At 38.2% G+C, this 27,371-nt stretch overlaps 1 protein-coding gene across 7 annotated transcripts in view; it reads right to left on the minus strand.

The window, feature by feature from the left end:
* LYPD6 (LY6/PLAUR domain containing 6) overlaps positions 1-27,371 on the minus strand; it is a 163,568-nt gene that overhangs the window by 55,498 nt on the left and 80,699 nt on the right. For 3 of the 7 annotated variants that reach the window (XM_069066711.1, XM_069066710.1, XM_069066708.1), the window contains one exon: positions 6-47. The exons of the other annotated variants lie outside the window; for them this stretch is intronic. The gene's annotated coding sequence lies outside the window, so the exon portion shown is untranslated. The remainder of the gene's footprint in view (positions 1-5; positions 48-27,371) is intronic. 7 annotated transcript variants of the gene reach the window in all.

Raw genomic sequence — 27,371 nt, forward strand, 5'->3', positions numbered from 1 at the left:
CTTACCTAACAATGTTGCCTAAGGCGATTCTTGTGACAGGAAGGATACTGCAGAGGGAAGAATAGAAGAAAAATAAAGCAAAAATCAAAGGCTTTCATCCCTTAGGAAAAGTTTAAAATACTTCTTCTACTGTACATGTCAGTTTTATGAGTAACACCATAACACATCTTGTCAACTGGCCCCACAGCAGACAACATTGAGATATTCTCAATACTGCCTTAATTAAGTGAGGACAATTAAGCAGTCAAACTTAATTAGTGTACAAATTACTCAGCTAAGTTTTGACCATCTAATCTTCCAGTTGCTAACTATAAAAACCAGAGTTTTTAAAGCTTACTGAGGGATGAGCTGGGCAGAAAGTACACCTGAAAAAATGACTGCATGCACACCTCTTCGATTCTCTGGCTCAAAGCATTCAAAGAGACTTCCCCTGGCCTCCCAGTTCCCTGGTGTCTCTGGACTGGTTTTTATTCTTCAGAAAGGAGGGAATTTCTCATTTCCTCGGAGTGTGTGTGTGTGTGTGTGAATACAAATATGTTTATGTATATGGGAGGGAGAAACAAAGACACAGAGGGAAAAGAGAAAAAAAGTTGGAAAGACAGAGGAGAGGAGAGGAGAAGAGAGGATGTTTATGTATTAACTGATTAAGTAATATGCTGTGCATGGATTAAATTCAATTCCACAAATATTTATTAAACAACTATAAAGTGTTGGTTACTGGGGCTACAAAGATAAAAATAAAAAACATCCCAGTCTCTTACCTTAAGGGGAGAGGCTTTAATAGGAGGTATAAGGTATATACATAAATAGTCATGATGCAAGAATTGGAAAGGTCCTGGTTTAAGCCACCAAATATCACCCTTATGATTAACTTGAAAAGAGAAGACTTCTTGAAGTTGTTTGTTTCCAGTGGACAAAACAATTGTGCTCATGATTGTTGTTTCAATTATTTCCTTGGTGGGTTTTTGAGAATTTAAGATCTACTGTCATCATAGGTAGGCAATATGGTTGAAGGAATGATAGCTATTGTTGGATTATAACTCTGTTCAATGATTCTCTGATGATTAATATCAAGGGAAACATAAAATTTTAAGATATATATGTTTGTCAACAGGGCTTGCTGCAGTCATAGGAAATGCTCAGTTCTAGGGCCTAGAAGAAAAGGGATTCCCTATAAATAGGGACATCCTCTAAGACGTTCTTGATTGTAGGTAACATTGTTCATCAAGTTGTAGAACATTATAAAATTTCCTAAATGAGATTCACAGTCACACAGAGAAATTAGGCCTTACTCTCCATCCAGAAAAAAAAGAAGTCAACAAAAAAATCCCTATTTTTCAGACTGCAATATTCATAGTCCCTACAATGGTCAATCAGTACACGTATCTGGGACAGATGGTGCAGACAGACTATGGGCCAGGTGCAAAATCGAAGAAGTGGAAGAATGGGCTGGTTTGCATTTGGAAGATCGTGCAGGGCTTTCAACAACCCTTCATTTCTATAGTCAACAGAATCCCTTCTTTTTAATACAAATATTTTCTTGGTGATACTTGTGCGGCCCAACAGATGGGCAACCTCTACCCTCTGTGGGAACCAGTGCAATGTCAATAGAACTGGAAGGGGCCATGTACATTGAATGAACTCTCTGAAGAATTTATATAAGGACATAAAAAAGAACTGCATAGAATGAGGTCTTTATAGATGTGGTGTGCACTGTTTGTGAAGAGTATCCATGTCAATGAAATCATGGATTCATTGAAGAAAGAAGATAATAAAAGATTTGGGGAATAATCAGCTAGTTAATCAGATGGTATGTGAGAAAAGAATTTGGATTTTAGAACCAAATTTTTAAAATAGGGAAGACAGGAACCTGGCCAGGAATGGAGTATGCCTCAAGAAAAGCTAATAAGACTTTTACTAGAGTTATATAAATCTAATCAAAAGGGCTAGAAACTAAAAATGAAGAGGGAGAGAGAAAACTCCTTTTCCACGGCTGATATCATGAAGAACAGCTACAATACATGAAACATAGCAATAGAGGTACTCAAAAGTTTATTGGGGAACTAAAGAAAAATCTAAAAATACTAACAACAAAAAACAAAGACCTAGAGACATTACAAACAAAAACAAAAAAACACCATGGCCTCAGATGTCTAAATAAAATGCAGTTTTGGGCAGCATGAGAAACAGTGCCTAGCAAAGTTTGCCCTGGTCAAACTACATCTAGAATATTGTGTTCAGTTATATTTTAGGAAGAACAATGATAAGCTTGAGTGAGAACAAATAGGGTGGCTAAGGGTTTTGATGATCATGCTATATGAGGAAAGTCTGAAGGAACTAAGAATGTTTAGCCTGAAGAAGAAAAGATTTAGAGGCCACGCTAGCTGTCTTTTAGTATGTGGAAGGCTGTCATGTGGAAGAAGATTAGACTTTTTCTTCATGGCCCTGGAGGGTACCATTAATAATAATAATATGAAGTTGAAAAAAAAAAGCAGATATAGGCTTGACATAAAGGAAAAACTTCCTAAGAAAAGTCAGAAGGGTTGCTACAAAAAGAACAAGCAAAGACTGAATTGAACAAGCAAAGTCAGGTGTTGTAGGGGGAATTCTTGTTCAGAAGACAGTTTGGGCAAGCTAGTCACTAAGTATCCTAATTCTGAGATTCTGGGGGTCTATTTATAGATATAGAGAGAGATATATGTAGATATGGATAACTATGTATATATATACATACACACATATACATATATACATACATGCACACACACATATATTGGAAGGGGGAAGGCAAGGAAATTGTGGTTAAGGGACTTGCCCAAGGTCACACAGCAAGTAAGTGTGTCAAGTGTCTGAATCCAGATTTGAATTCAGGTCCTCTTGACTCCAGGGACAATGCTCTATTCACTGCTAAATGCTGGAGAAGATGTGGGATGCTTTATTCACAGCTATTCTAGCTGCCCCCAGTCCCTAATATATTGAAGCATGTGGTGAACAATTGTTCCTTTTTCTTTTTTTTTAAGATCTATACTTTATTTTTTAAATTACATTTTATGTTTATTTTTAGTTTACATCATTTATTTCCACAAGATTTTGAGTTACAAATTTTCTCCCCGTCTTTCCCCTACCCACCATCCCAAAACAGTAATCCCACTGTATACCCCTCTCCCCCAATCTCGTCTCTCCTATATCCTTGCCCATCAGCCCCCTGCCCCCAATTTTCCAGTAGGGCAAGATGGATCTCTATACCCCAGTGCCTGTATATCTTATTTCCCAGTTGCATGTAAAAAAATAATAATTATTATTTATTTAAACATTTTATTTTAAAACTTTGGATTCCAGATTTTTCCATTCTTCCCTCGTCACCCACCCTTACTGGGAAGATAAGCAATTCGATATAGTTGTACAGGTGTAGCTATGCAAAACATTTCTATAGTGGATATATTGTGAAAGACGGACTATATTTCCCTCCATCCTATCCCAACCTCCACTTGTTCTATTCTCTACTTTGACCCTGTCCCTTTTCAAAAGTGTGTGCTTCCAACTTCCCTTTCCCCAACCTGACCTCCCTTCCATCATCCCCCCTTTCATACCCTTTCCCCCTACTCTCCTATAGGGTGAGATACCCTATTTAGTGTGTATGTCATTCCCTCCCTAAGCCAAATTCAATGAGAGTAAGGTTGACTCATTTCTCTTTTGCCTTTCTGTTCTTCCCCTCCATTGTAACAGTTTTCCCTTGCCTCTTCTATATGAGATAATTTACCCCATTCTGTCTCTCCCCATCTCCTCTCATTATATTGCTCTCTCACCTCTCAATTTCACCTTTTAAGTGTCATCCCTTCCTATTCAACTGGTCCTGTGCCCTCTGTCTATGTATTCCTGTACACATATATACATACTCACATATGTATTCATATGCCCATATACCCTCCTATATAGACACATATATGTATGTATACATACATATATATATACATTTCTATTCCCTTCAACTATTCTCATACTGAGAAAAGTTTCGTAAGTTACAATTAATGTTTTTCCATGTAGGAATGTAAATAGTTCAACTTTGATAAGTTCCTTATGATTTCTTTTCCCTGTTTACCTTCTCATGCTTCTCTTGCTTTTTGTATCTGAATTTCAAATTTTCTATTCAACTCTGTTTTTTTCATCATGAATGCTTGAAAGTCCTCCACTTCATTGAATAACCATATTTTCCCCTGAAACATGATATTCAGTTTTGTTGGGTAGGTGATTCTTGGTTTTAATCCCAGCTCCTTTGACCTCCAGAATATCATATTCTAAGCCCTTTGATCCCTCAGTGTAGAAGCTGCCAGGTCCTGTGCTATCCTGATTATGTTTCCACAATATTCAAATTGTTTCTTCTTGGCTGCTTATAATATTTTCTCCTTGATCTGGGAATTCTAGAACTTGGCTATAATATTCCTAGGAGTTTTCTCTTTGGGATCTTTTTCAAGAGGTGATCGGTGGATTCTTTCAATCTCTATTTTGCCCTCTGGTTCTAAAACATCAGGGCAATTTTCCTTGAGAATTTCTTGGAGGATGATTTCTAGGTTCTTTTTTTGATCGTGGCTTTCTGGTAGTCCCATAATTTTAAAATTATCTCTCCTGGATCTGTTTTCCAGGTCAGTGGTTTTTCCAATGAGATATTTCACATTGCCTTCTGTTTTTTCACTTGTTTGGATCTGTTTAATAGTATCTTGATTTCTCATAAAGTCACTAGCTTCCATTTGCTCCAATCTAATTCTGAAGGAATTAATCTCTTCAGTGAGCTTTTGAGATTCTTTTTCTATTTGGCAAATTCGGCTTTTTAAGGAATTCTTCTCATTGGCTTTTTGAGCCTCTTTTGCCATTTGAGTTAGTCTGTTTTTTAAGGTGTTATTTTCCTAAGTCAGGTTGTTGACTCTCTTTTCATGATTTTCTTGCATCATTCTCATCTCTCTTCCCAATTTTTCCTCTACTTCTTTTATTTGGTTTTCAAAATCCTTCTTAAGTTGATCTATGGCCTGTAACCAGCTCATATTTTTCTTGGAAGCTTTTGGTGCAGGAGTTCTGACTTCACTGTCTTCCTCCTGTTCCATGCTTTGATCCTTTTTGTCCCCCAAAAAGGAATCCAAAGTTGGACTGCTGTGCTTGCTTTGCTTCCTTTGCTTGCTCGTGTTGCCACTTAATTATTTGACTTTTGAGCTTTTTGCCACAGTAGAACTCTGCTTCCAGAGAGGAAAGCTATGTTCCAAATCGCTGGGGTTTTCTCAGCTGCCAGAACTAATAGTTGGGTGCCCTCTCAGAAGTCTCCACTGGCTCTGGCACACTGGTCACACACCCCAGGACCTCCACCCTAGACAGCAATCCAGATCCAAGCAGGGTAAAGTAAGAGCAATTACCCCTCAGACTGGTTGCTTGGTCCCCCTACAATCTGCAGTCCAGGAGCTTTGAAGAAGCCATGCAGTGGTGGCCGCCTCACCTCAGCTGCTTTTTTCTCTGGGGGCAGAGGCCATACCGCATTCCTGGACCCTCTATTCTCACAAAGTCCACACTGAACTCTCACTTTGTCTTTGGCATTTATGGGTTGATAATTCTGGAAACCACCATGGCTGCTGGTGATCCACTCTCCCCAAGTCCCTCCAGCTGGGGCTAGTCGGGCTGCCCTGAGAATAAAACCACAGATTCACATGGGGCTGGGCTCAGCTCCCAGTGCACTGTGATGTGACTTCCTGTCAGCCTGCTGGGCTGCCTTCAACAGGAGATTTGTTTCTCTCTCTCACTTTGTGGGTTCTGTAGCCCTAAAGTTTATTTAGAGTCATTTTTATAGGTATTTGAGGTGGTTATGGAGGGGGCATACAAAGTTTTCCTGATTCTATGCCTCCATCTTGACTCCAGCCTCGCCAATTTTTCCTTTTTAATGCTCATTTCCATTCTAAATCCATTGACTGCCTCATCTTGTTGCATTTCAGGGGAAACTAAAGAGCAAAAATGAAAGTGCCAGAGATTCTATGGGCAAGATGGCAGCAACACTTAGGACTAGAATATGGGACTTCATGATTTGCAAAGTGTTTTACTTCTATAATCTCGTTTTAGTTTCCCAACAATGCCATGATGTGAGTATTATTCTCATTTTATAGCTAAGAAAAATGATGATGCTTGGACAATGGTGATGATGGTGATAACAAAAATAGCCAGCATTTATGCAGAGCCTACTATGTACCAGAGACTGTGCTAAGCACTTCACAGATATTATCTCATTTGATCCTAACAACAATCCTGGGAGATAAGGGCTATCATTATCCCAATTTTAGAGCCGAGGAGACTGAGGCAAACAGAGATTAGCTACCTTGCCCAAGGTCACACACTTAGTAAGTCTCTGAGACCAAGTTTGAATTCAAGTCTTCCTAACTCCAAGCCCCGCACTCATTTCACTGCACTACCTAGCTGCCATGTTATTTGTGCAGGGTCACACAGTTAATGTCTGGTTGAGCCAGTACTCAAATCCAGGCCTTTGTACTTCAAGTCCAACACTCTGCTCACCATACCACTCTGCTCAAGCAATCAGTCACAGACCGAAGTTATGACCTCAGATTATTGATTCCTGTCGGAACCAAAGCTTTTAAAAACACAAAAACCAAAACCTGAGGTTGCAATTTGTCTAAAAATCAGTATGTTGCCCCCAATCAAGCCAAGAAATCTTTACTGAATGCCTACTGCATGTCAAGATGCCATAGACATCTTGTTGAATATTACTTTCCATTTTATTGATGGCAAGTTCTTTGACAGGGACAAGGTGATAAGGTTGGGAGATAGAATGGGAAGAAGCGGGTAAAGGAACCCTGCTTTGCACTGGAATACATCAACAAAGGAGATTTGGTCGTTTCTGTTCTTGGATAGCTTTAAGAAGATAATGGACAAGCCATTCCCCAGTAGATAAGTGGTCAAAGGACATAAACAGTTCTCAAAAGAATTATGAACCATTAACAACAATATGAAAGAATGTTCCAAATAACCAATAATAAGAGAAATACAAATCAAAACAACCTACCTCACACCCAACAAATTGGCAAAAATGATAAAAGAGGAGAACAGTAATTGTTGGACAGATTGAGGGAAATACACTAGTGCATTGTTAGGGGAACTATGAATCAGTACAAACACTTTGCAAAGCAATTTGAAATTATGAAAATAAAGTGACTAAGATATCTATTTAAATGACCCAGATATTCCACTACTAGAGTCATACCCCAAGGAGGTAATTGATAAGAATACCCATAGACGCCAAAATATTTATAGCAGTATTTTTTTGTGGTAGCAAAGAATTGGAAACAAAATAGATCTCGTTGACTTTAGAGTGGCTAAATAAAATGTGATATGTGAATGTAATGGAATATTACTATGCTGTAAGAAATGATAAATATGATGACTACAAAGAATCATGAAAAGACTTACATGAAATGATACAGAGTAAAGTAAGCAGAGCCAAGAAAACTATACACACACTGACTACAACAATGTAATGTGGAAAGAACAACCACAAAACAATTAAAAATGAATGTTGCAAAATTAAAAAGAACAAGGCCTAACCCTAACAAAGAGATATGAGGACGCAGCCCCACCCCTCTCCTTTGCAAGGATGGGAGGTCCGTGGGTGTCGAACACTTCAAATATTTTCAGACTTGCATAATATATTGATTGTTTTCACTTCTTCATTTTCCCCTTTAAATATTCTGTTGTATAACTTTGGTTTCTTTAAAACTATATATTCTGTTATATGGGATGGATCTCTGGGAGAATGAGAAGTAAAAAGACGAGAAATTTTTGCAATAAAAAACAAGGATATAAAAAAAATCACTTTCAAAGAAAGAAGAAAATTGGCAATTATCTGTCTAAGATGGTTTAGATTGTCCCCTTCTCAAGAAAAAGGCAAGCAAGAGAAGTTAATCTTTCATGGTTCTTTCCAACTCTAGGATTCCTACAGGGTCTTAAATCCTAGATGATTTGGAGGATTTTTACAACACGTTTGCAACTCCCATCAATAATTCATCCTTCAATAAGTGCAGCTTATATCTTTGTGTGTGCATGCATGTGTATATATACATGTATATGCAACACATGCACATGCATACATACATGAATGAGGTAGCTGGTGGTGCAGTGGATAGAGTGTTGGTCCTGGAGTCAGGAAGACCTGAATTCAAATCTGGTCTCATACACTCATGAGTTGTGTGATCCTGGGCAAGTCACTTAACCTGTTTGTCTCAGCTTCCTCAGCTGTTAAAGGGGAATAATAATAGTGCCTACCTCTAGGGCTTGTTGTGAGGATCAGATGAGATAATATTTGTGAAGCACTTAGCACAGTGCCCAGAGCATAGTAGCTACTATATAAAGGTTTGTTCCAGCTTATTCCCTTTTCTTTCCCCTTGATCACTCCCTTATATTTCATTCTCTTCATCCTTATTTTATTCTTTGAGTTTGTCATCTCCCAGTGATACCCAAAGCCCTATCTAGGTGCTGGCCAAGGAAGTCAATTATAGGAACACAGAGAATTAAGAAAGGGTCCTCATCCAATCCAACCCTTTGGGGGGGAAAAAAGTCGATTAAGAATTGGAGGCCTAAGAGAGGTCAATGGACCGAACAAGTCACATGGATAGTGAGTGTTGAGATTTGAACCTATGACTTGGATGCCAGATTCTATTAATACACTTTCCACCGCCCTGGAAAATATCCAGAAGATCCAAGCTACTAGTCTACTTCAGGTAGGGATGAGAGAATATTATGATAGTTTGATTAAAGGCTCCAATTTGAATATTGCACAAGTATTTCACAGGAATAAACCCAGCTCTTCCCTAGGTAGAAAGATTCCCTTGCAAGTCAAGTTGTTTCAGTCGTGCTGTGTGGTTTTTTGTGGGGTGGAGTGGGAGAGAAGGGGAACTGGTTCAGTTCATAGCTCAGCAAAACAATTACTATCTGTGTTCACTCTGAGGTAGAACAAATTAGTGTCGTTTATCGCGTTAGGGGCTCATGAATCAGTTTGGCTTAAGTCCCTGTGGGTGTTGGTATGGTCCTTTTGGGTCTCTTTTTCAAGAAATACATGTTAATTCCACAATGAGAACAATGAAATATCTCCATGCAACAGTACCTCTGGGGCCTCCGAAGAACTGTACTTACGAAGCACACGGAGCCACATTACTCTGTGGCAGTGAGAGCTGGGGGGGGTTCTTAACAGCTGGATTAAGGGCTTCATTGATCAGAAAATCTCCAGAGGTAACACTAGTGCCAGGGAAGAGAAGAATTGTTAACTGTGGAGAGAGAGCACGAAGGCAGAGCCTTCAGAGGATGGAGATGGAGAAGGAGAACAAAGAAGGCTGAAGGTGAACTGCAGGAAACAGGGATTTCACTTTTGTAACTACATCTTCAGTATAAATAATACATTCATGTTTATTATAAAAAATGTAGACACTCCCTCCCCTACCCCCCCCCCAAAAAAAAAACCTTTGTGAGGAAATCTTAGCTTTCATCACATACGATGAAAGCCAGGGACGGGCTGTTTCCTTTGTTTTTGTTTTTGTTTTCCCCTCCTCTAAGGTAAAAGTCCAGGGAGGCGTGTATGACCCACAAGTCACTGATGCTGACTCTTACATTCTTCTCCTCCTTCTGTCTCTAGCTTCATTTCCTCTTGGGCAGGAATTTGCTGGCCCCACTTATACATTGCATGACATCGTCATCATCATCATCATTCTCATCATCACCATCACAAAATCTAACATAAGTGCTCTACATGTTGTCTCATTTGATCCTCACAACAACCCTGGGAGGGAACGCTTTTAATGATGTGGAAACTGAGGCAGATAGAGGTTAAGTGACTTGCTCAGGGTCACAAAGCTGACAGTGTCCTCTATGAACTGTGCCACCTGGCTGTCAGAGAGAGGGGCATGGAGACAGAGACAGAGAGAAGCAGCATTTATTTATTAAGTGTTGATGTACCAGCACTGGGGATTCTAATAGAGGCAAACAAGAGAGTTCCCACCATCAAAGAACTTACATTCTAATGGGGGAAGACAATACATCATGGGGAGCTAGAAAGGGGTGCAGAGTTATGTTGTGAAGATGGCCAGGAAGTCGTGTGAAGTCCTAATTCTGGACAGAATAAGGTGAAAGCTCGCTTATCAGAATAGGGGGCCCCAGAGACAGAATTCAAGGTTCTGTTGGGAGGAAGATAAGGATGGTGAGTATGCCTGCTGACAATATGGCGCAGAGATGGCTTGTTGGAGTTCAGACATTCAGGTATGCCCTCTTCATAATGCCAGGCAATAGTGTACACGGGGGTTTCCTCAGCAAAGATACTGCGGTGGTTTGTCATTTCCTTCTTTAGTGGATTAAGGCAAACAGAGTTTAAGTGACTAGCCAAAGGTCACCCAGCTAGTAGGTGTCTGAGGCTGGATTTGAACTCAGATATTCCTGACTCCATTATATACCCATTGAGCTTAAAATGCTGATGTAGAACTTAATCTGTTATTCTCTAGATTATACAATAACTTCTCAACTCATGGTCTTTAATTTTAGCTTCCGCAACCTTTTGAGAAGGGGCAGAGGAGGATTCCAAGAGGCAATAGGAAGAATTATCTAAAATTAGTGTGACATATTGGACTTCAGGCTTCAAGAAAGCAAAATTATATTTAGCCAGGAAATAATCTCCAAAGAAATTTTCCTAGCTTTCTTATTTTTATTCTTTTTTAAAAATTATCAATATTTTGTTTTGATAGAACAGATAGTTCTTAACAAAATATCAAAATAAGACTGAGTCCAAGTTTTGCAGAACAAATCCTATTATTAAGAGAATGTAGTTCCCCACCCCTGCCCCAGAACAAAAAGGTGACACAGTAGATAGAGTGGAGTCAGGAAGATCTGAGTTTAAATCCTGCCTCAGACACCTCCTAGCTGAGTGACCCTGATCAAGTCACAAAACATCTGTCTCATTTTTCTCAACTGTAAAATGGAGATTATAATAGAACCTGCCTCACGGGGTTATTGTAAAGATCAAATGGGGCACCATTTGTAAAGCCTTTAGCAGCTTGCCAAATGCCTGGAACTTTGTTGTTGCTATTCAGTCATTTTTCAGTCATGTCCGACTCTGTGACCCCATTTGAGGTTTTCCTGGCAAAGACACTGGAGTGGTTTGGCATTTCCTCCTCCGGTTCATTTTATAGATGAGAAAACTGAGGCAAACAGGGTGAAGTGTCTTTCCCAGGGTCTGAGACCAGATTTCAAATCAGGAATATTAGTCTTCCTGACTTCAGACCCAGTACTCTATTCACTGTGGCACCTAGCTGCCCTGAAAGATAATAGGCACTTACTTAAGGTTTATTCCCTTTCCCCCTTAGCCCAGTTAACTGAAAGGAGGGATGAATCCTTTAAATTTGATATTATGGTACCAACCTGACCTTGTTTTTTAACCAGAGCTTTATTGCCTCCAAAGGTTAACTTTAGGTTGTTGCAATAATTAATCATTACATAATTTTTTCCCTTAGAATTATTATTTTAGCTCTGCTTTCTTCATTGTGCATCACTTCGTACCAATCTTCCCATGTTTCTCCAAATTATTTATACCCCTTACTACTTGTGGTGTAGTAATATTCCATTATTTTCTATATTGTTATTTGTGCAACCCTTCCCCAATCACTGAGTACACATTTCTTTCAGTGTTTCATTATCACAAGCAATGCAAGCAGTATGAACGTTTTTGTGCAATAGACTCATTCCTTGCTGTCTATAACCTTCTATCTGTAACCTTCCACTCCCAGTAGTGGAATCTCTGGGTCAAAGGGTTTGAAAAATTTAGTAACTTTCCCACAAGACAATACTCTGCTAAATACAGTAATTCCTTATCTTCTACCTCCACACCTTAAATAATCTGAAATCACTCTGCAACTAAGTAAATTTATTACATCTATAATTCTTTACATGTGGGGGAAAATGTTAATGGGTATTTTCAGTTCCCCATAATAGAGATCAGTTCTCACTTCAATGTTTTTTTGCATGTATTATGCACAAAAATTCTAAAAAAAAAAAAGTCATTTAGACTGAAAATTTTATCAAAAACACCATACCTTAGACTACAAAAAATGTGACCTGGAGTACCCTCTCTCTAGGAGTCTAGAACACTGCTCCTTCCCCCTTCTAACTTTGCTTCTGACTCTCTGGACATCGTCACAATGATTCATCTACCTTTTCAACCTTGAATTTCCCTCAATGCCTGGGGTATCCTCACCCTGGAACATCCCTCTGCCATGCTGGCTCCTTTCTTCCATTGGTGAGTTCCTTCCAGGGGCCTTCATTTGGGGGATGTGCCGAGGGCCTTAGCCATCCATATTTCATTCCCCTCCCAGTTGGGCTTTTAACTCTCCAGACTTTGCCACCATGCCCTTACAGAGGTACCTTCTCTCCCCATCCCTTCCTCTTTCAGCTCCCTTTTATAGGTGCTGTCTCCACCACCCTCCCCCCACATTAGAATGTAAGCTCTTTGAGGGCAGGGATCGTCTCTCCTTTTGCTTGTATTTGTATCCCAAGCACTTAGCACAGTGCTTGACACATAGTAGATAATGCTTAATCCCGTCCCTCCTCCCCTGTTGCCTGCCTGCACGTATAAAATCAAATGTTCATGGACTGGTTCCATTCTCTTTAAAATCACTCTGAAAAAATGTTCTTCTATGGAGTGTGAAATGTTTTAATGACAGATCTTCAGATGGGTTTATAGGTCAGAAATCTCTTGTGGGGTCTTAGAAGGCAATCAGCCCAAATCATTCATTTTGCAGGTGAGGAAACTGAGGTTAAATAACTTTCTGAAGATCAGGCAGGTGGTAAGGAATCAACCAGAGAATCTGGAGCTTGATGGGCCTTCAGAAGCCATCCAGTCCATCCTAAACTGGAATAAGAGGCCCTCTGTTAGCTCTTCAACAAAAGTGTGCTTCGTTCTTGCTTGAGGAAGAACCCACCACCTCCCAAGACAGCCCAATTCTGACTTGGAATAGTTACAATAGTTAGGGAGTTTCCTCATACATGGAGCCTGACTCTGGACCTCCCTGCAATTGCCTTCCTTTGAATCTAGTTCTATTCTCTGAAGCCAAGTAGAACAGGGCTTCCGCATCTTCCGCATCCCTAACTCTTTTCTCAAAGATCAAATGACACAATAATTTGTAAAGTCCTTAGCATGATGCCTGGCACATGTTAGGTGCTCAATAAATGCATGTACCCCTTTTCCAAACCATGTATTTCTAGATATTTCCATTTATATTCACATGGTATGATTTCAAGACCTTAACTATGCAATCTCACTGGGCTCTGGCTTATCAATGTCCTTCCTAAAATATGATGCTCAGAGCTAAACGTAATATTCCACATATGGGCCAAGCATGGCAGAGTCTGGTGGAGACACCCATCCCCATCCCGGATACCACAACTCTCTTACTGCAGCCTAAGAAGGCCTACTTTTCAGTCTCTCATATTGTGCTGATGATTCAAGTTGAGCCTGGAGTACATTAAAATCCTCAGATCTTTTTCACACATTCTTTTTATCTCAAGCATACACATTTACATTAATCCCTATTAAAATTAATGCTATTAGAATTGGTCTAATGTTCTAGAATGTGAAGAGCTTTTTTGTATCCTGTCATACTATGTGCTTGCCATCCCTCCCAGCTTTGCATCATTGATAAATTTGATAAGCATATAATCTATGGCTTCCAAGTCACTGATAAAAAATGTTATATAGCATTGGGCCAAGGACAGATCTCTGAGTATCTCCACCAGAGACCTCCCTCAAAGCTTTGATTAGATCATTAATAAGCATTTTGGGGTCAATTCATTATTAAAGTAAATTTCATCTGCCACATTCCTCTGATTTCCCAAACTAGTAACTGTCTAAAAAAGAAATCAGGTTAATCTGGCATAGCTTTTTCTAGATGAACTGACGCCTCTTCTCTTTGTTCACTGCTTCCTTTTCTAGATGTTTCCTGACCACTACTTTAATGATATAGTCTAGAATTTTGCTAGGCATTGAATTTGAACTCACCAACCTATACTTTACAGACTCCACTCATTCTCTTCTTTGAAAACCGGTGCAAGATTTGCTCTTCTCCAGCCCTGTGGCCCTTTCTCCACAAGATTTCAAAGAGAACCAATTGGCAATGACATCTACAATTTTTTTTAGTTCTGGGGGATATAATTTGTCTGGACCTAAGGCCTTAACGTTATCAAGGACATTCAGGTATTCTCACATTATCTCCTTACTTATTTTATGTTTCAATTCCCTCCTGACTTTTCAGGTCCTGTCTTTCCCAGCACCAAAACAATTTCCCTAAGCAGAAAAAGAGGAGCGATAGACGAGCGACCCTCTTTCCTCTGTCATTATCATAGTCCCATGTCCCTTGAGCACCACTCTTACCCTTTCTTTCATCTTCTTTTCCACAATATAGATTTTTTAAAAATATATATTTCTCTTGGCCTTAGTTTTCCTCACTGGCTTAAGTTTGAGTTTTAGTGCTTTGAGCACTATTATTAAAGGAGCGCAGCAAACTTTTGCTCCCATTTTCTTTGCATTTTATTTAAATTAATTAATCAATGCGTTCTCTGTACATCCACAAAGGTTTCCAGTGAATTCACCTTTTACCATCTTATTGGAATTATTTCTCTTTGTGTCCTCAGAATTAGATTTTTAAGATCCTCCCATCTAGTCTAACTTTCTTGATAGAATTTTATATCATGGGAACATACTTATCCTTTTCCTAAACTCTTTGAAATCCATTCTTCCAAAATCTAAAGTGCATGTCAAAACTGTGATTAGATTTTCCTTTATTATCTATTATGATTCGAAGGCAAAAAAAAGTCACTTCCTCCCAAGATTCCTATTTTTTCTACTAGTTTCTCCTTACTCAACATAATTAGGTCCAGAATAACACATTCTCTTGTCATTGCCTCCACTTTTTGAAGGATAAAGCATTAAGGCAAGCCTAGAGCTTAATATGTGGTCTTCTTTTGATAGGGAGAGTACTCCAGTAGATGTCAGGATTCTTTCATCACTACTATATTATGCCCGTGTCAGTCCTATAACCTATGCTGCAAACTCAACAATATGTTCTTCTTTGTGTCCAGGTAGCCCATAGTATATATTATAATAATACTGCTTCTGTTTGTGTCGCCATTGATTTTCACTCAAATGTGTTCTCCCCAATGATTCATCCCATCTCTGCTTGCTAGTTTTCCTCACTTATCTTCTTAATGTACAATACTATTCTTATCCTTCCTCTTTTACCACTTTTTTTCTTTTCAATATGGTACCTTGCCAGAGCCATATTCTAGTCATGGGTCTCATCCCAATAAGTCTCAGTAAGGTCAGATTTGCCTCTTTTCTTCTTTATTGATATCCACTTTTTGTGCATTCATGCATAGATATTTGGGGCCCTAGGTATTATTCCTGGCTCCTTTCTTGGATCTTTCTTTCATCTCCTATGAATTACTGTCTTCTTTCTTGCCATTTTTCCTGTCTTGTATCTACTTTCTGTGATATTGCTTGGTGGTTATATACTTAAAGTTTTCTCCCTCCCTTCTTGTTTGTTTTTTTGGTTTTGCAGGGGGGAAGGCAGGGCAATTGGGGTTAAGTGACTTGCCCAAGGTCACAGGGCTAGTAAGTGTTAAGTGTCTGATGCCGGATTTGAGCTCAGTTCTTCATTGGCCATAGGACCAATGCTCTATTCACTACACCACCTAGCCGCCCCTCTCCCTCCCATCTTTAGGTTAAATTCTTTTTGGTTAGACTTGCAAGAATTGGCAAAGAACAATCAGTAAAACTGTGTTTTAGAAATCCAAATCCCCTTCTTAAGATCTATTCTCATTCTTTCTTAGCAAATCTAATAAATGACCACCAGGGTGTAGGAGAACAAGGTAGGCCAGTGAGACAGAATATGTATTGGGGTTATAGACCATGATTGCACAGGGGCTCTCCTCATCAAAGACAGACTAGAGAGAAAGGTAATGAAGACAACAGAGAGAACCAAGAAGATAAGACCCAGAGTCAGCAGCCACCTCAATGTCCATACTGCCATAACTTCAGTTGCTTATACAGATACCCAGAGAACTCTAAACCACAAGATGGCAAAGAAACAAAAGCAGCTAAACAACCATCTGAGAAGACGCCTGTTCCCCAGGCTGAGCAGGGTGGGGCTGAGTAAATGCTGGCTTACCTTCTCTACCATCATCCGGTTTAGTCATACTACAAGAAGAAAGAATATTAAATTCCAGCAATAATGAGAAGTGAACAAAAGAGTTGGAAAGGAAGGTCTAAGATCTTGCTTTTTCTTGTTAACTGGATAACAAGAACTCTGCATTATCTGTGCAACATGGGGTTTTTATTATTTTTAACCTGAAGAAGTCTCTTTTTGGGAAGGAAAAACATGTTTTTTAAAGCCTGGTTTTCTCAATATACCTTTAAAGATTTTTTTAATTGTTTCATATCTGTTCATATTGATACTTTTAAGAACCTCATTTTAAATTTGTATAAAAGTACACCTGGTTTAAAAAAAGAAATACATAAACTTCAAGCACCTGTTAGTAAAGGTCTTTAAATAAATAAGTAAAAAAATGTCTATTGATGGATCAGCTGCCTTGGGAGATACGTGCCCCAGGAAGATAGAACCTCTTTCTGTTGTTGATGTCGGGTTACAGTTGTCCCACTACCCCATCATCATGGAGCCACCAACCGCCTACTAATTGTGTCTTTTGCCTCCAGCCCTTACTGGTGGATCTCTTTCCTGAGAACCCCTGAGAGCTGCACAAACTACAGCTTCCTCCTCAAAGTGTCAATCTTCATGGGCAAACCTCTTATCTATTCCTTAGGTCCAACTAATCTTTCATTTTTTTCTTCTTTTTATCACTTTTTTCTGCTAGTACAGGCAAGATTCCCTTAAATTTATTTAGATCATTTTTCATTATTTTTAGCCTGAAGCCCACTTTTAATAAGAAAAAATTTTACATAGCCTGTGATTTTATTGTTATGAGAATATACTTTCCTACTAACACAAATCAGCAATAGTTTGGTGACTTCTAATTTTAGAGAAGTTGGGATACTGAGAGGTTAAGTGACTTGCCCAGTGTCACACAGCGAGTTTGTGTCAGTAGTAGGCTTAAACCCAGGTCTTGTGGATTCTAAGACCTGATCTCTTTCCATATCACTGTTACTTTTCACCTTCTTCCAATTTAAAACAAAACAAAACACTTCATTCTTCCCATTAATCTAAAAAGTGTATTTATCAATCCCCTTTACATTCTCTTCTCAGATGAAAACCAGTCTCCATTTTGACTATAGATAGTTATTCTTTAGTTGTAGTGAAAAGGCAAATATCATTCACTCTAAAATGCCACTACAAATTCTCCTTGCCCTACATTTTTACTGGGAGCACCATCCTCAGACCTTAGACATTAATTTTGGTAGTTCTTGTGACCAGCTCCTATAACTAACTGATATGGCCAACTGTTGACTACATATATTCACTTCAACAGGGACTCATTCATTACTGCTGCTTAATGAGACTTTATTTATTCTACCTTTTCTGTGGAGATGAGGCTAGATTGTTCAACCTCCTTTCTTTGGCAATTAGCAGCTTCCTGAAAAAGGCCAAACTGTTTTCTCACACTCAGGATAATGTATTATCTAATCAAACTGCTGGTCTGATAACTAATCTAGGACAAATTACTGAATGTCTTTGTATCATGTCCAGTATGAAGGATCCTATGTGTGGCCTACAGACTGACAATAATGAAAACTGACTACATCTATAATGGCTGCATTTACAATCAGAATTTTGCCTCCTGTTGATCAACTCAACAGCATGAAGTAATAAGGATTCAATATATGTGTATTGCTTTACCCAGAATATTTTTATATTGAAATTACCTTTATCACATTTTATAGCATTCTCACTAATAAGGAACAAGAATTATAAACCAATATGGAATTTCTTTGGTTTTCCTTTTATGATTTCAAGATATTTTCATTAAAATAGATTTGTTATCTTTTGTTTCTTCCTGTTTTGTCTTCAGAACTGACCAACAGTGTGTCTTATTGTAAATGAGTCAAAATGCCAAATTCTACTGCATGAAAGTTGTTTTCTTAGGAATTTCATAAACAAATCAGAGATAGAAAGGACCTGAGATCATATATTGACAGGAACATTGATCTAGAACCAGAAGAAACCTCAGGAACCTAGTCCAATCACTCCACTCTACAGTTTCAGAAACCAAGGACCAGAGATCCCAGCAAATTTTTAAAACTCAACTTGTCTTTTTTCTTCCAGTGAGCACACCGTTAGACTACGCCATCTGATTGTTAGTTTACATTCAAGGAATGTTAACTTTCCTGTTGTGAACTATAGCAAAACAACATTAAGGTGAATTTCCTGACAATATTTCAGTATCAAATTTCAATGTGGATTATCTCAGTGGTTGATCCTTTTATTCAGTTTGTTTTTAGCAATGGATAATTGAAAGTTAAATGTACCTTCAATCCAAATCAATTCTATTTGAATCAATGAACATGTGTTAAATGTACCCTGTTTTAGGCACTGAGAATGTAAAGAGAGAACAAGAGACAGTCCTTTTCCTCTAGAAGCTTACATTCTCCTGGGACATATGTAGTGCGTTTCTTCATAAGAGTTCAAGAGTGATTTCACATCTACTCTCTCATTTGTCTTTTCCCATCCTATGAGGTATGTTGGGGCAGTATATCAGTCAGATACTTCCCAATTAATCTAGTTCCTAGAAGTTTCACTGACTGTATTTACTCTTTCACCTTTTTTTCTTAAGTCATAAGCTTTATAATTTATTACATCTCTTTGGCCATCAATCCACTATCCAAACAGTTAGCCATCAGTGACCAATTACATTCAGGTTAAGCAACATAACTTTAAATTAGGAAAAAAAAAACTAAGGTATCTTCATCAAGGGCTTGATGTGTGTTCTATATGCCTTTAATATCAGCTCATAAACTCTTTCACTTTCAACAATGCATGTTGGTTTTTACCTCTATCTTCTCTAGGCTAGCCCAAGGAAAAATAAACTGAAGCAGAGAGATGTTTGATGCATTTTTATGATGCCCTCATCTATCTGAATTTCAGCCAGTTAATATTTTTAACTAGTCCTCAAATGAAGTCCTATTCTGATTCATCATCATGGCCAGGAGACGACCCTCTTTTGAAAGAGCACAGGCTTTGACAAGTGTGACCACACCAAAAAAGGCTTCACCTGGCAAAATAGCGTGTGTGTGTGTGTGTGTGTGTGTGTGTGTGTGTGTGTGTATGATCCAAAGGCTAGCTTAGCTCAGTTCAAAGAGACACATCACTAGAAAGCTGTCTGCAACAAGCCACACAGGGCTTCTATGTAGACACAGATTAGGTTGTGTTCCACACTGGGTATAAGATAGGCACCACTCTGGCTAAGTTTGAGATTAATTGTCAACAGTTCCGAGGCAATATCTGATCTCTTTCATCTTCATGCATAATAGGAAAAAGAAGAAATCCTTTCTCATCAGAAAGTATTATTGTATTAATGACTAACTTTGATGGACTGGGCTCCCCTCAGCAATATAACGTTAGAAGACAACTACAAAAGATACATAATGGAAAGGGATATCCACATCCAGAGAAAGAACTACAGAGTCTGCAGATTGAAGCAAACTACTCGCTTTCTCTCATTTGTGTTTTTGTTTTGTTTTGTCCCTTCTTTCTCATTGTTCACCCCATTGGTTATAATCCTTCTTTACAACATGACTAATGTTCAGTGTGAAGGTATTTGTAGAACCTGTACTTGATTACATGCTGCCATGGAGGGGAGGGGAGAAAATTCAAAATTCAAGGGATTGTGGAACTGAATGTTGTAAACTAAAAGCAAAAAATAAATTTAGACTTTAAAAAAGAAAGCATTATTGTAAATCATTATGTACATAGCATTACATATTACCAGTGATATACCATAATATACATAGCATTACATATTACCAGTGATATACCATAATATACATAGCATTACATATTACCAGCGAAGTCCCAGGTATTTTCATTGCCCCAGGAGGATTTGATGTGGTATACACAGGATCTGTTCCTAGGGCTTCCATTGTATACCAATCAGAATGGTCAGTGGCATTAGTTGTTACTTCAAAGTTCCCTTGAATAAGTTATCACAGGGATTTTAGTTGCCAGGATTTGGCACAGACGTATAACTTAGCCTTCAGAAGGAGAAATGTGAAATAAAACACATCACTGACTTCATTGCTCTTTCTCTCTGTCTTTCGCATTATATGCAATCAAAAGTCCAAGGCTACACTGTTGATCTCTTGGCTTGACATATAATCAGCCATGTGAGACCTATCAATCAATAGGAAATATCTTGAGTATCTTCTTAGGATCATTTTTACTTATCCCTAATGAAAACTCTGAGAGTTGGGGGAAAAAACCCTCTAAATCATGCAACACTCAAAAGCAGCATAAGCTGAGAGAGAAATGCAGTGACCAGAGAGCACAGCTGCTATTGTATTTACATAAATCTATATTCCAACCTTTGAAATGCTTGAAAGAGTTTGAGGCAAATGTCCAGAGAGAGCAGGACAACAAGGGTAGAATCTGAGAACCAGAAGGGAACTTTGATGTCACTTAGTACAGCCCTTTTCCCAAAGCATGAATTATTTCTATGACATCCTTGACAAGTAGTCATCCAACATCTGTCTGAAGACCTCCAATGGGCATAGAGCTCACACCTCACCAAAGCATCCCATTCAGTGTTCTGACAGTTCCAATAGGAAGTCTTTCATTATGTTAAGACAAAATCTGTTTTCTGCCAAGTTCAGTCCACTGGGCTTAGATTTTCCCCCTGGCAACTAGAAGAAAAAAAATAAGACCCTGCTAATAGAATTCCTCTTCTGTACGAAAATCCTTCAGATATTTAAAGATGGTGATCATATTTCTTATTCCCTATTCCTGTCCTCTTCTACAAGGAAAACATTACCATTTCCTTCAACCAATTCTCAAATAGCATGGTACTAGTTTCCTGGTTCCATCATCTTTCCTGGGAAGCTCCCCAGACTAATTAAGCATTTTGCAGATTATCATAATAGTCTCCTCTTCAATACTACTTTGCCTTTTAAACAAATTAGATCCTTCACGTGGCCTAAAATAGGGTCAATTGTTGATATCCAATCTCTCATAATAACACTTAAAATAATTATATTTAGTATTTGTGCAGAGGATTGTAATGAAATTGGTCCACATGAATAGAAGGTCATTTACACTCCAAATATTTCAAAACCTCTGGGACTGCATTAGAGTAGGGACTCTTTTAATGAATAGAGATTGCAACCTATCTGTACTTTAATCAATATTTCCATGAGCTCTTGTAGCTTAAAAAATTCACCACCTGACAACCAACCTTTTGATGATGAACCTCTGAAAAGCAGCTAATCTGTTCCTCAGATGGCACATCCATTACAGGGCTGGTAATCAAAAGAAATCAATTTGATCTGGTAAAATCTGCCAACATCTGTGACATTCTGGCATAGCAAAAGACCATCAGAACTAGAGCTATCATCCCCTTCAAATTCTCCACATCAGCAGTACTAAAACTAGTTTCAAAGAATAGAGGAGAGTTAGAGTAATGGTAAAGCACTAGATGAGAGTCAGGGGATTCAGAGTCTAATTGCAGCTCTGCTACTAATTAATTATGTGATCATGGGCAATTCATATTGTCTTTCCAGACCTTCATTTCGTTAACTGTAAAATGAGGGGGTTGGATCAAACTATTTGAATAGTCATTTCTAGATTTTATGAAAAATTAAATCTAGAATAAAAGGAAACTATGTAGCATTCTCTTTATATAAAGATGGCTGCAGAATGAGCAGCTGTTTTCAAATATATTACATGTGTTATGACCAGAGTGAAGAAAAGTTCTTAGGATATTATTTCCCATACTACTTGGGGCCCAGAAAATATCAATATTTTGGAGGAAATTCCCTGGCCCTTATTTTCAGGAGACTGTGTGTCTGAGTGGTGGCATTACCAGGTAAAGACTGGGATTGGTGGGGAGTGTCCTTGGTGGTAGGAGCTTTTAAAAATACATAGAGATTGTTGATGGTAGGGAGGGAGAGAGATGGAGCCAGGGTGAGGGTGGAGGCTGCATTCAGCAGAAAAGAAAGAAAAAGACTGTGTGACTAACACTGCAATCACATCCATGAAACATAGAAATGATAATAGGAATAACAATAATAATAGATAGTGATGAAGATAGCATTTATACAAAAGTGATTTACAAATATAAGCAGAAAAAAAAAATAAAAGTATAAACAGAAACCTGAGGGATCTGAAGCAATTGCAGGGGTGGGGAGCCTGAGACCTGGACCTCCAGGCCACATGTAGCCTACTAGGTCCTTGGGTGTGGCCTTTTGACTGATTCCAAATTTTAAAGAACAAATCCTTTGAGTGGATTTGGTCTGTGAAGTTTGAATTCAGTCAAAGGGCCACACTTGAGGACCTAGAGGGTCACATGTGGCCTCAAGGCCACAGGTTCCCCAGCCCATGCCTATTAGGGTGAACGCAGTCAGTAGGGTACAGTTGATCTCCATTATCAAGACAAAGCTGAACAAAATTAGAAAGCCTGACTCCTTTTTCCACCTCATTTCTGCACATAAGATAATTTCCTCACTACTGTGGGTTTTCTGAGGGAGAGAGTGTTCATTTCTGTATGAGGGCTGAGAAAATTGATTCTATTACTTGATTTCTTGTTATTTACCTTGCTATTGTCTCCATTAAATACTTTGTTTCTTTGATTTTAGTCTTGACTGGTCTGTAACAGAATGTGCAATGGAATGGAGGCTTGGGTCATATATGCTTAATTAGAATGACCCCAAAACACTCCACACTAAACTTGAAGCTAGCAAGAGATTCCAGAGGTGAGGAGGACCCAAGTTCCATTTGGGATATTCAAATGATTTCCAAGATTTGGATCACAAACTTTGTTAGGTCCCACTAAACTTGGAGGGCTTGTTTTGATTACAGACCCAGTAATAGATTGCTATCTGAGGAATAGCCTAATTAAATTTTGATAGGCTCATCATCGAAAAGTTATTCTTCAGGTGGTAAATTTCAGGAGACACATGAACTCAGGAAACCATCTATTAAGGTCTAGATGGGCTGCAAGCTTTGTGAGTAGAGTTCCCCACATTCTTGAAATTGCAGGTCTTTTGAAGCATTTGGATTAAAGGTGATTTTATTTATTTATATATATATACACACACACACACATATATACATCATCACAATTCTCTGCAACATATATTATGTAGGGTCATTTCAAATGCTAATATGAGAGTCCCAGGGACTCAAATGGGAAAAGATTCATTTAAAAAAAAAAAACAAGGAATGGCTTTCTATAAGCCTTCTCTATCTAGAGAAATTAGAATGTCAGTTTCCTGGGTACAGCCTCACTGAGGAATGGAATGACATCATAGAAAATTAGGGTCTGAAGAAAAAAAAGTCTATTTCTGACTTTTCAGACAGAAAGTCTTAAGTACTCTTGTTATTCCATTCAGAAAACATGACAGTATACAGTGATTGCAGCAATTTTTTTTTTCTTTTTGGATTGCCAAGCAGGAAAATTTTCCAAGATAGGCTTTTTATACTAGCCCCCTCCTCCATTGCCAGGTCTGAAGTAAGCATCTCACAGTTCCCTTTGGCACTACATTAACATTACTAATCAAATAGCCCCACAAAGGAAAGCTAATATTCCCCACACACATACTTTTGCCATACCTTGAAACAATCTTCACTTCAAAGTCCCATAAGCTAATAGATGGTAATAGATTCCATATTACTTAGAAAGACTGCTGGTTAGAAAACTTCTACAATTTCTCCCAATGTCTAGCAGTGGGAACTAATCTCATCTTCTCCCACAGTGGAGATCAACCCCAGGTAGGCTCAACAACAAGATAGGTTTCTAGATCCCTTAATCTCCATCAGACTTGGGCGTAATCCCTCTGACATTCAATTCAAGCAAAGCTGTATCCGAGAAGGCAGCTACTTAAAGCATTCTCCTATCTGAAGTCAGCCAGCTGTCCAGATAATGGAACAGTGAACTTCACTTTGCTTTTAACAACTTTGCTGGAAAGCTCCATCCTTCTCACCCTCAATTTCCTACTTCTACGAAACTCACTGCTCTAATGATTTAGTAGTTCTTGTGTCCAAAAAAATAAAGTAACTATGGGCCATTTATTTTCAATATTATGGCCCTACAGCTGTGGGGGAGGGGGGGTAAATAATACAAAGCTAACCACTATTGTGGGGAGCTTAGAATTAAAAGCCTCCCATGTTGTCCATAGCAAGACATGACTAAACTATTTTTCCTGTCAAATGTTCCATAAAAAACAAAAAGGAAAATAGATTTAAAATGAAATTTCTTCAAACTTAAGTTCTTCTTTGATATATTTTACTAATCAGTCATTATCTTTAGAGTGTCAGAGGCTAAAAGGTAGAGTAGATAGTCAGGAAGAACTGGGTTCAGATCCTACCTCTGACACAACCAACGTGTGTGTGAGCCAGGACAATTCACTGAAACTCGTAGGCAACTAAGTGATTCTGAAAAAAATCTTCAGTTTCAAAAAAAGCCACCTGCATTGGAAGAGAGTATCTTCTTAGTTGGGAGTTCCCTATATCAATGGGGGTTAGGGGTGCGGCACCCCTATAATCTGGAAAATCTGTGTATAATGTTTTGGCACTTGCTTTGTATCAGAGAAGAAGTTCAATTTTTTTTTCCTTCTTCTTTTATGGGATGTTCCTTATTTTAAAATTTACATTAAGTATTTGGTTCTGTGTCATCTGCTGGCTTTTCTGTGTCATATGTTCTCAAAAAATTCCCATTTAATTTCTTATGCTGACACTCAATATATCAAAACCATGATAAGAAAAGTCACAATGTGGAAAGGATAATTACAGGTTCAATCCCTATCTGTATTTGAAAATGTTTTAGGAAAATCATTTTAAGCATGAATTCAAAACATATACTTTTAAATTATTGTTCTCAGAGCCAGAATGGACTTTGGAGAATAACTGGTTCAGCATCCTAATTTAATTCTTGTATTTATGTATTTTAGTAGATTTCATCGATGCTTTTTGCTTTTACATCATAATCATTTCCATATTACTTCCAAAACCAAATAAATAGAGACTTAGATCTCCCTTATAACAAAGAAAACCAGTTAAGCAAAACTGATCAACAAAAGGACTGTCTGAAAATGTCTCTATACCATTCTGCATCGGTATTCTACCGTGTCTTTATGCAAAAGAGCGAAGCGTATTTTATCACCTGTTCCAGTGTGATCATGTCATTCTCCTATTAATTAACTTCCAGTGATTTCCTATTGCTTCCAGAATCCTTTGTTTGGCTTTTAAAATCTTCATAATCTATACTCCAACTTTACAATATTCTCATGCCTTTTCCTCCTCTAGGTGCCGTGCAATCCAGTTATCCTGTCCTCCTTGCTATTACTCCCACTAGATCCTAGGCTCTCAAAGTAGGCCATGTTGTCCCCTGGGGAGTGCTGGAATGAGGGGGGGGAGCAGTAGTAGCCTTGGGTGCAGTTGGGGGGGCATTGAATAAAATAAGGGGGCAGTGGAAGCATAAGGAAAGAAGAGAAGAAATTTCTGAAAACCTTTCATACATGTTTCATCTGTTGTGTAACAAAGTTAAAGTTGTAGTAATTACATCATTTTCCAAATAATCACACAAAATGCAAGTTATAACTGATGAATGGTCAAGTCGTCCAACAGGTCTTAACAAGCAAGTGTTGGCAGGCAAGTGTCTAGAACATCCTTGGGAAGTTCAGCATGCATGGGCAGGAATGTGTGCATGTAATGACTTGTTTTACAATATGATACTATATGGTTACATAACTCAATATTGCATCATCAAAATTTCAGTGCAGGAAGAAATCCATAAATTTAATTATTAATTTAAGATGTATCATTTCAAAAAAAACTTTATAATTTTTGAAACGATGCAAATTTAAAAAAAATATTAAAGAGTTAAAGAAAGTAAATTTCCAGGGGGGCACTAAGTAATTTTTTAAAGGGGGTAATAGGCCAAATAAGTTTGGGAACCTCTGCCCCAGATATCCCATCTCTGAATTCTGTGCACTTTCAATGGTTGTCCCCTATGTCTGGAATTCTCTCCATCTCTTGGCTTCCCTGTCTTCTCTAGGTCTCAGCTAACATCCCACCTTCCTTAAGAAACCTGGTCCTCTTTAACAGCAGTACCCTCCTTCCGAGATTACGTCCAATTTATCCTGTACCTGTCTTGCTCGTACGTGGTAAGTTGTCTCTGCCATTAGACTGTAAGACTCCTGAGGGCAAGGGGTTGTTTTTGCTTTTCTTTTGTGCCCCACCACTTTCTACCATGCTCGGTATGCATCATTAAATAGGCACTTCATAAACGTTTATTGACTTACTCTCTACAAGCAAGATTATTCCAGCCACAAGATCCCAGATTTAGAAATGGAATCAACCTTAAAGGTCACGTCATACAAGTTTTCTCATGTTTCTTTGGATTCTTCATGTTGTTACTTTGTATAAAGCAACATTCCATGATATTTGTGTGCTACAAACTTTTAGCCATTTCCCAATTGATTTGCACTCATTTTATCTCTAGATTTTTGCTATGATTTTTTTTTTTTTGCTAATTTTTAAGACCTTCCTTCAAGTTATTGCCCTTGTTGGGGTATATGCTCAAGAAAACACAAACTCTTAGCTATAACGCTTTAATATTGTATATGCAAATGGTATGTTTTTAATAACATATTTTACTAAAACTATACACAAGTTATCAAGACTATGCACTTTTAGCTGCACACTTATACCTATATATATATATATATATATATATATATATATAATTTTTTTTCAATAATGTCAATGTCAAGTAACTATTGACTCAAAAGAAAGAGAAAATTGACAGTGGAACAAATGCGAGCGCTCCAAAAACAAAAGGACAGGAGTCCAAATCCATTTTTGTAACCTTTCAAAGTCACCTTGATAACTTTTGATTAGTTAGTAATTCTCGAATGCCTACTATGATCCAGGCTCTATGCTAGGGCTGGTGATGCAAAGATTAAAAAAAAAAAAGGATTTGCCTTCCAAGAGTTTACATCCTACCAATGGAAACAATATGTACACGCATAAGTAAGTACAAAACATATTCATAGACACACAAGATAATTCTTTGTGAAGGGAAAGAGAGATGGAAGGACTAACATCTTGGCAATCTGGAAAGGCCTCAATTAGCTTCAA

The sequence above is a fragment of the Petaurus breviceps genome, unplaced genomic scaffold (genome assembly GCF_028583685.1).
Source record: "Petaurus breviceps papuanus isolate PSGF00001 unplaced genomic scaffold, PetGlider_PUasm1.0 90723, whole genome shotgun sequence".
NCBI lineage: Eukaryota > Metazoa > Chordata > Mammalia > Diprotodontia > Petauridae > Petaurus > Petaurus breviceps.